The 10,644-nt window shown below is 45.4% G+C and overlaps 1 long non-coding RNA gene across 1 annotated transcript; it reads left to right on the forward strand.

The window, feature by feature from the left end:
• Window positions 1-3,668: 3,668 nt before the first annotated feature.
• On the forward strand, window positions 3,669-10,146 carry LOC117507915. Its single transcript, XR_004559879.1, has 4 exons — window positions 3,669-3,683; window positions 4,796-4,803; window positions 9,344-9,348; window positions 10,011-10,146. It is a non-coding gene; the product is annotated as an uncharacterized LOC117507915 (long non-coding RNA).
• Window positions 10,147-10,644: the final 498 nt, after the last annotated feature.

Consider the following 10,644-nt stretch of genomic DNA (forward strand, 5'->3'; position numbering starts at 1 on the left):
GCTGCTGTTCAGTATTTAAATCAAAGGATGCTCAAAGTCTAATTTCCCGAGCACAGGTGCAATTGCTGTCGAGTCATGTGAAACAAGCCGGGGAGTGGAAAGTGTTTGAGGTGGCTGTCAGTAGTAATATTCATTTCACTGGACATTCAATCAAAAAGCACAACCCCATTGGGTTTTTAAATAGCTCAGAAATTGAAGATGTGGCAGCACTCAAATGTGCCAAAAAGAAGAAATGATTGCTGCTTGTCCACACAGGGGTTTGAAGCAATAATTATGATGTTTTTCAAGCTGTTTAAAATGAAATCTCATTTAAAAGATTTAAAAATATGGAAATGTTCTACCCATGTTCATGTCAGATAAACCTGGTTTTCATCAACAAAACAAGTACTGGAGGACATGGCTGCATTGTTTTAACGGTGTTGCTGTGATACAGTCCCTTTTACTATAAGACAGCGCATCAGTGTGCATGCCCGGAGAGACAGAGATGTACAGAAACAAGATGTAGAATAAACAGGAAATGGAACAAAGAGCTGCTCTCATGTCAAAAAGGACTAGATATAGCCAGCCATACAAAACTGTAGTTGGGCTTTTACATGGAACTAAGAGGACTGGTAAGTCATCCATGGATTACTTTTTTATGGAAACATGGTCAGTCTGGGGTGAAAGAAGAGCTGAGTAAATTTTAGTGATGTCTGAATTGGTTTTAAATGAGTAAAAACAACAAAAACATTTCCAATTCTTTTCATTTATGAAGATACATTTCCCTTACATTTTGTTCATCCCAAAGATCTGATGGGTTAAAAGTCATTATTATCAAAACCCCTCCAATGTTGTCACCCTCTTCGGTTGCAAAAGGAACAAATCTTGTCTATTTTTACTAAACTAGAGGTATGTGTTCTCCAAGTAGGCCTTCTGGTTTTACTCGGTACACACTGTGATATTTGTGTCCTATAATTACAAAGATTTTGAAAGTAACACCTGTGCACAAATCAGACTGTAACATTTGGGCCATGGTTTTATTAATCTGGGACACTCAGTAATGAAGGTTTTCTGGAAATTACCGGAAATCTGGGTTTTTACTCACATGGTGAACATTTACGGGTTATTTTTGACAACATGCGTCAGAATCCATTCATTCAGTTCATTTCAGTTCCACACCCAAACAGTTGGTGGCAGCAATGCACTATGTTGGATTGCAAGCTACCAATAATTTCCAAAGAGGAAGAAGAGTTACTTTGTTTAGTTTGTCAAGTTATATTTTTGGGGATTGCGCGGTGGTTCTGCTCACGGTTTATTTTGTTGTGGGCGTTAAAAGTTTGAACTGTGTTTTTCCTCCAGTAATCATGCATTAATTTGACAGGTGAAGTTAACGGGTGAAGCTCCCAGCTGCTAAAACTGATAACGCTATTAGCATACAGATGTGAGTTTAACTCTGTCTGTGAGTCACAAGATTAATAGACAGCAGGCCATGGGAGTGTTATGGCTTCATTTAGAAAATAACATAAGTCCCCTGATTGGTTTTACACACGAACATTATTAATTGTATATATGGTTGATAATTACACTCAACAAAAATCTAAACGCAACACTTTTGGTTTTGCTCCCATTTTGTATGAGATGAACTCAAAGATCTAAAACTTTTTCCACATACACAATATCACCATTTCCCTCAAATATTGTTCACAAACCAGTCTAAATCTGTGATAGTGAGCACTTCTCCTTTGCTGAGATAATCCATCCCACCTCACAGGTGTGCCATATCAAGATGCTGATAAGACACCATGATTAGTGCACAAGTGTGCCTTAGACTGTCCACAATAAAAGGCCACTCTGAAAGGTGCAGTTTTGTTTTATTGGGGGGGATACCAGTCAGTATCTGGTGTGACCACCATTTGCCTCATGCAGTGCAACACATCTCCTTCGCATAGAGTTGATCAGGTTGTCAATTGTGGCCTGTGGAATGTTGGTCCACTCCTCTTCAATGGCTGTGCGAAGTTGCTGGATATTGGCAGGAACTGGTACACGCTGTCGTATACGCCGGTCCAGAGCATCCCAAACATGCTCAATGGGTGACATGTCCGGTGAGTATGCCGGCCATGCAAGAACTGGGACATTTTCAGCTTCCAAGAATTGTGTACAGATCCTTGCAACATGGGGCCGTGCATTATCCTGCTGCAACATGAGGTGATGTTCTTGGATGTATGTCACAACAATGGGCCCCAGGATCTCGTCACGGTATCTCTGTGCATTCAAAATGCCATCAATAAAATGCACCTGTGTTCTTTGTCCATAACAGACGCCTGCCCATACCATAACCCCACCACCACCATGGGCCACTCGATCCACAACATTGACATCAGAAAACCGCTCACCCACACAACGCCACACACGCTGTCTGCCATCTGCCCTGGACAGTGTGAACCGGGATTCATCCGTGAAGAGAACACCTCTCCAACGTGCCAAACGCCAGCGAATGTGAGCATTTGCCCACTCGAGTCGGTTACAACGACGAACTGGAGTCAGGTCGAGACCCCGATGAGGACGACGAGCATGCAGATGAGCTTCCCTGAGACGGTTTCTGACAGTTTGTGCAGAAATTGGTTATGCAAACCGATTGTTTCAGCAGCTGTCCGAGTGGCTGGTCTCAGACGATCTTGGAGGTGAACATGCTGGATGTGGAGGTCCTGGGCTGGTGTGGTTACACGTGGTCTGCGGTTGTGAGGCTGGTTGGATGTACTGCCAAATTCTCTGAAACGCCTTTGGAGACGGCTTATGGTAGAGAAATGAACATTCAATACACGAGCAACAGCTCTGGTTGACATTCCTGCTGTCAGCATGCCAATTGCACACTCCCTCAAATCTTGCGACATCTGTGGCATTGTGCTGTGTGATAAAACTGCACCTTTCAGTGTGGCCTTTTATTGTGGGCAGTCTAAGGCACACCTGTGCACTAATCATGGTGTCTAATCAGCATCTTGATATGGCACACCTGTGAGGTGGGATGGATTATCTCAGCAAAGGAGAAGTGCTCACTATCACAGATTTAGACTGGTTTGTGAACAATATTTGAGGGAAATGGTGATATTGTGTATATGGAAAAAGTTTTAGATCTTTGAGTTCATCTCATACAAAATGGGAGCAAAACCAAAAGTGTTGCGTTTATATTTTTGTTGATTGTAAGAAAAAAACAACAACATTGTTCTCCCAAATCCTCTGTTCCATTAATGAGATAATCTGCTAGTTAGTAAAATGCCATTTCCACAAGAATTCCTTTAAAAGGGAAAGTATGCTACAAATATGTCTGGATATTAAATTGTTTTTACATATTTGTTTTTGGGAAATTGTGGACTTGTTGTTGTGGTTAGAGGTCCAAATAGGACCGAACCAGTTCAGGCTATGGACCCAAACGCTAGGAAGCAAGGAAGAGAACTGGTTGTGAACAAAAAGAGATTTATTTGCAATAAGTAAACAATAATGCTGCACTGGGGGTGCCTGCAGAGTGGAGAGTCAGCCTGCTTGAAGCGGTGGAGATTAGGATGTTGCACGTTCCCGAGCGAGTCTTGTAAGAGAACTGAAATCCTGGAGTACATGGGACTGGAGCCCAAGCCAGGTGGGACGCACTGAGCTGAGGACGAGGAACTTGAATTGAGCTGTCAAAAGCTCAGATGTCAGAGCACTTGGAAGTGGCAGGAATGATGAGGTCATGATCATGGAGAATCAGTGAATAATCTGGCAGTCAGTAAGCTGAAAGCAGGGGTTTAAGTAACCTGCTCCTAATGAGCCACTCATGAATGTCAGGTGCATGTCGTTGATAAGCAGCAGGTGTTCCTCGGCTCTGAAGTGCGCCACCTGGAGGGAAAACAGATGAACAACACACAAGAGGAGAGAAAGGGATGGGGAGAGAGGCAGCCAAATGGCTGGCCAAACAGTACCCCCCTTCAATGGGAGCCTCCCGGCGACCCAACGGGATGACTAGGAGGGAGTCTGCAGCAGATCTGAGCAGGAGGAAGGGAGGGTCTAGGCAGACAGAGGTCTCTTGTGTGTTCAGGCTGGAATCGTAACAGATGGAAAGCAAGAATGCTCTGTAGGGATGGAGGCAGACTGGAGGTGAAACCTAACCCCATATGGGACCAGGTGTGTCCCAAAACAAAACAAGGTTGTAGGAGTCCGACAGGAGGACGATGTGATGTCTTTTCATTTACACAGATTGTATAGGCTTGCATATACTTTCTTACTTCAGCTTGGTTGGAAGGCCACCAGAAGTGCCAGCAAATCAGGTCTAAGATCGTGTGGACCCTTGGGTGACAGCTAGCTTAGAAGCATGAAAGAATTGAATCACTGCACACCAGGCTTGTGGTGGAACAAAAGTGCATCCAGGAGGTCCCCCACCGGGATCCGGGTGGTGCGCCAGAGGTTCCTGGACAGTCTTCTCAACCTCCTCAGTTAGGACCCCTATGGCTGAGGACCGACAGATGAGGAGGACCAGGGTCTCAGAGGAGGTGGTGGAGGCTGTGGAGTGGAAACGCCTGGAAAGGGCGTTGGGCTTCCCATTCTTCTTCACTGGTTGGTACATGATGTTAAAATGAAACCGGCAGAAGAATCGCGCCCACCTGGCTAGCCGGGAGTAGAGACATCTAGCCGATCTTAAGTCCTCGAGGTCTTTATGGTCTGTCCATATCACAAATGGCACTCCAGCCAATGTCTCCCCTCTGACAAGGATTCTTTGACTGGTAGTAGCCCCCGATTGCCTACGACATAATCTCTCTCTGCTGAAGTGAGGAACTGAGAGTAGAAGGCACACGGGTGCATCCTGTTGTCCCCCTCAGCCTGTTGTGAAAAAACTGCACCTACCCTTAAGTCTGAAGCGTCTGCCTCCACAATAAACTGCTTTTCAGGATCAGGTTGGATGAGTATGGGTGCTGAGGAGAAACGTTGTTGTATCAGGTTGAATGCGGTGTCAGTTTGTGGTGACCACTGGAATGGGACCTTTGATGAAGTGAGTGCAGTGAGTGGTGCGGTGACCTGACTGTACCCACAGATGAATCTACGGAAGGAATTTGCAAACCTGAGCAATTGCTGTAGTTGTTTGCAGGTTGACGGAACGAGCCAGTCAGTTACTGCCTTCACTTTTGAAGGATCTGGTTTAAGACAGTTCGGAGGGACTATGAACATGTGGAAATCATGGGACTCAGGAGGAAGTAGGGACCGATCAGGAGGTGAAGTGACCGACTTTCTGGGAGTCTCACTGTGCAAAATTGTGGAACGAAGGCATACGCGGTGGCAAGCCTCTCTCCACTGGGTAACTACCTCGGCCAGTCAATCTGGGGGGTTGTGTTTTAAGACCCAGGGGTGCTCAAAAACCACAGAACATGTGGAGGGAATAACAAAAAATTTAATAACCACCCGATGGTTTCCAGAAACAACTTGGGTGACCGGTACAGTTTGATGTGTGACTGACGTAAGTGGGGTTCCATCCAGGGAAGTCACGGTGAGGGGAACAGAAAGAGGAGTGACAGGGATGTGAACTTTGGCAACAACTTTTATCCAGAAAGTTGCCCTCAGCTCCAGTGTCTACCAGTGCAGAAAGAGAAAGAGAAGAATTCTGGAAAAGAACCGTGGCCAGGATTTTCATGCACCCCGATGACCCACAGCCCGGATCTGACAGGTGAGTACAACCTCTTGGGCCATACGGGGCAGTTAATGTGGACATGTCCCTTCGTACCGCAATAGATACAAGCTCCAGCTACCAGTCTCCGCTTTCTCTCTTTAGGAGATAAACTGGCCATGCCAATCTCAATAGGCTCGTTGACAGGGGAAGCTGGTGTGCCGGAGCGGGGAATTCACTTGGAGCTCGGGACAGATGGAGCCGAACGTGTACGGCGAGGAGCCCGAGTGATGGCGGTCTGGTTCGACCCTCTGCTTTTCTCTCAGCGTCTTTCTCTTAGACGGCAGTCTATACAGATGACCAGTGAAATTAGTTTGTCTGAATCCTCTGGTTCATCACAAACCGCAAGTTCGTCCTTAAGTGGCTCGTACAGACCCCTGATGTAAATGTTTCAGAGCGCTGCAGAATTCCAACCCATCTCCACGGCGAGAATGCAGAAATCGATTGAAAAATCTGCTGCGCTTCAATGCTCTTGACGGAGGGAGAGTAAATGCTGAGCAGTCGAGTGAGCTTTCAGTGGGTGATCAAAAACAAGATGGAGTTCACGGGAGAACTCAAAATATGTGTTAAGTACTGATGATTCGTTGCTCCACAGAGCTGTAGCCTAGGCTCCTGTGTCACCTTGGAGCAGATTCATCACATATGCTACACGGCTACTGCCGGAGAAAAACTGTGAGGGTTTTTGGGAAAAACTGAGAGAACACGGCATCAAAAAGCTGTGCAAGTTTCAACACAACCAGAATACGGTTCAGGATGACTAATCAATGGTTTGGGAGTTTCAGCAAGTGGTGCAGACGAAGAAACAGAATGCATGGGAGGAGGCAGGGCTGAAACTGAGGAGGCTACAAGCTCTGAGAGTTGATTGGTGATCTGTGTGAGTCGATCAGTGAGCTGTGTAATGCAAGTGTCTAAGTGAGTGACCTGAGCTGCTAACTGAGTAAAGCGGGTGTCAGAGTGATTAACCTGGGCTGAGAGGGTGTAGACCTGGGCTCCGATAGAACCTGTGGAAAGCTGAAGGTCCCCCAGGATCTGACCATGAAAGCTGAGGGCTTGGTGGACTGGATCTACTCCTGCTGAATCCATATTTCTGGCCAGATTGTTCTGTTGTGGATAGAGGTCCGGATAGGACCAAACTGGTACAGGCTACGGACCCAAATGCTAGGGAGCAAGGAAGAGAACTGGTTGTGAATGAAAAGAGATTTATTTACAATAAATAAACAAATAATAGGAGGGAGGTGATGGTCTAGTGGTTAAGGTGTTGAGCTTGAGACCAGAAGATCCTTGGTTCAAATCCCCGCCTGACTGGAAAATCACTAAGGGCCGTTGGGCAAGGTCTTTAATCCCCTATTGCTCCCGGTGTGTAGTGAGCGCCTTGTATGGCAGCACCCTGATATCGGGGTGAATGTGAGGCATAAAAGCGCTTTGAGCGTCTGATGCAGATGGAAAAGCGCTATATAAATTAGGGCTGCAGCTATCGATTATTTTAGTAATCGAGTATTCTATCGATTATTCTGGCGATTAATCGAGTAATTGGATTAAAAAGTACTTTTGCTTTTTCAGGGCTCTCCCTAAGTAATGGCACAGTGTCACTGCGTCATCACGGAGATTGTCAAATATAGTGTATCCCTTTCTGTTTTCCTGGGTAATTATTTATTTTTTCACATCTTTACAAGTTTTGGATCTTTCCTGGTGTCAGGAGCTCAGCCAAAGTCTTGACATTTTGCTGAAATGGCGATGGGTTGTGGCTTTCTGTTTTTTGTTTTCCCCAACTTGTAAAACGTAACCATATTTATTTATTTATTTATTAAGGTGGTGGACTGGGTCCCTGCATGAATTTCTTTTTAACAGTCTCTGTGATTCAGCCAATGCATTTCATTTTCAGCTGGAGGTTGAACATGCAGCCTCGCAGTCACTGTTTTTTTTTTATTATTATTATTATTTTATTTGAGTTCCCGTATTTGTGAAGCATTGTGTGTTGCCCAAAAAAGCGAAAATTAAAAGTCATTGCGAGTCTAAGAAAACCACAGAAGAAAGAGTGGACTTCTTCATGTCATTCAAAGCGCATATTAAACAAATATGTAGGACTGCTTTTTTGCATTTACGCAATATCTCTAAAATTAGAAAGGTCTTGTCTCAGAGTGATGCTGAAAAACTAATTCATGCATTTATTTCCTCTAGGCTGGACTATTGTAATTCATTATTATCAGGTTGTCCTAAAAGTTCCCTGAAAAGCCTTCAGTTAATTCAAAATGCTGCAGCTAGAGTACTAACGGGGACTAGAAGGAGAGAGCATATCTCACCCATATTGGCCTCTCTTCATTGGCTTCCTGTTAATTCTAGAATAGAATTTAAAATTCTTCTTCTTACTTATAAGATTTTGAATAATCAGGTCCCATCTTATCTTAGGGACCTCATAGTACCATATCACCCCAATAGAGCACTTCGCTCTCAGACTGCAGGCTTACTTGTAGTTCCTAGGGTTTGTAAGAGTAGAATGGGAGGCAGAGCCTTCAGCTTTCAGGCTCCTCTCCTGTGGAACCAGCTCCCAATTCAGATCAGGGAGACAGATACCCTCTCTACTTTTAAGATTAGGCTTAAAACTTTCCTTTTTGCTAAAGCTTATAGTTAGGGCTGGATCAGGTGACCCTGAACCATCCCTTAGTTATGCTGCTATAGACGTAGACTGCTGGGGGGTTCCCATGATGCACTGAGTGTTTCTTTCTCTTTTTGCTCTGTATGCACCACTCTGCATTTAATCATTAGTGATCGATCTCTGCTCCCCTCCACAGCATGTCTTTTTCCTGGTTCTCTCCCTCAGCCCCAACCAGTCCCAGCAGAAGACTGCCCCTCCCTGAGCCTGGTTGATTGATTGATTCCAGAGACTGTCTGTGGCCGGGACGGAGCTGTGTGACGGCAGTGCTGAGCCGCTCACACCGGGCAGAGAAAGGCAGCAGCCGTCCGCCACGCGTAGAGCAGCCAGCGGACAAAACAGTTTTTTTTTAAAAACAAACACACTGCTTTGTTTTAAATGCACAGTAAGCTATTTCATATGATCAGCGTGGACCGTCGTTTTCCTTATTTCCCTCTGTTTGTTGCATGGAAAGCTGTAGCTTTTGTGCTAATTTGATTAGCGCTTTCAATATTTCTTCTTCTGTTTGTTTTTCTGGGGACATTACAGCACCACACACAGGCCTGGCATATGTACTACAACGTTAAACGAAGCTTCGAGGCACAGAATTTGCCTTGAACATTTTTTGTAATTGAATTATTTGAATTACTCGACTAATCGTTTCAGCCCTAATATAAATGCAGTCCATTTACCATTTACCATAATAATGCTGTGCTGGGAGTGCCTGCAGAGTGGAGAGTCAGCCTGCTTGAAGTAGTGGAAATTAGGGATCTGGAGGTTCCCAAGCCAGTCTTGTAAGAGAACTGAAATCCAGGAGTAAATGGGACTGGAGCCGGAGCCAGGTGGATGCACTGAGCCGAGGACAAGAAACTTGAAATGAGCTGTGGAAAACTCAGACTTCAGAGTGCTGGAAGTGGCAGGAATGATGAGGTCACAATCATGGAGAATCAGTGAAGAATCTGGCAGTGAATGCGCTCAACGCCGGGGTTTAAGTCACCCGCTCCTGATGAGCTGCTCATGAACGTCAGGTGCATGTCACTGATAAGCAGCAGGTGTTCCTCGGCTCTGAACTGTGCCACCTGGAGAGAAAACAGATGAACAGCACACAAGAAGAGAGAAAGAGAAGGGGAGAGAGGCAGCCAAAAGGCTGGCCACAACACTCGGGGCATCTCCTGACAAACTAAAGCATGCTGTCCAGCGGTTCTTTGAATTTTATAACATGTACTTGATGTATATTACTTCAAAATTCCGGGCATCTCATGTAATCAATTGTAAAAAAAAAAAAAAAAACTTTATTGTTGTTCACAAACAAATTATCATGTAATTTGGATTGAGTGTATATTATTGGATATTTTGATTTTTGTACATTAAACTGGTGTAGATAGCTACTATTTCTTACACACACCAATGCTTGGTGAAATATTTTTAAAATTTTTAGTAATATCTGGAGTTTTTTGTTTTTCAGTTCCAGCATGATGTCACTGTGATTTGTCAAGCCCCATGCCCTGCAAGAAGCCAATCAAGATACCAGTTCCATATGATCAATTCCAACTTCCAAGCCTAAGATTATGAATGCTAGGGATGGGTGGGGTTTCAATTAATGTTATTCTAAATTGGACATTTCATAAATTGGTCTTTATTCATTGATACCAGACAGCTGACATGGAATAATTGCGACGGAATGCAGACAAAAAGGCTCTATACAGAAATAGAGAGGCCAGGTACCAGGTCATGAACACTGAGTTTCTGGCACGAATGAGCTGTTGAACCAGGGTTTATATGGAGGCAGGTTGATTGCAGACAGGTGTGCTCATCAGCTCCACAAGGAATGCCACCTGGGAAGAGAGAGAGAGAGAGAGAGCAGGTACCAGGACGACACACAACAGTACCCCCCCCCAATGGGCGCCACCAGCCAACCTACCGGACCTACTGGGCCGATCAGGATGCTCCTGGTAGAAGTCCCAGAGGAGGGAAGGGCCCAAGATGAGGCTCTGCTTGACCCAGGAGCATTCTTCAGGCCCATAACCCTCCCAGTCCACCAAATACTGGAAACCCCGACCGAGCATATGAACATCCAAGATCTTTTTGACCGTCCAGGCCGGATGAGCGTCGACGATCCGGGTAGGAGGGGGCGGCAGAGCAGGTGGACACAGCGGACTGGAGCAGACAGGCTTGAGCCAGGACACGTGGAAGACCGGGTGGATCCACAAGGAACGAAGCAGACGGAGTCGCACAGAGGTAGGGTTTATCACCCAATCAACCACAAACGGCCCGATGAAGCGAGGAGCGAGCTTGGGAGACTCCATCTGCAGAGGAAGGTCCCACGAGGCGAGCCACACCTCCTGTCCAG

The sequence above is a fragment of the Thalassophryne amazonica genome, chromosome 3 (genome assembly GCF_902500255.1).
Source record: "Thalassophryne amazonica chromosome 3, fThaAma1.1, whole genome shotgun sequence".
Classification (NCBI taxonomy): Eukaryota; Metazoa; Chordata; class Actinopteri; order Batrachoidiformes; family Batrachoididae; genus Thalassophryne; species Thalassophryne amazonica.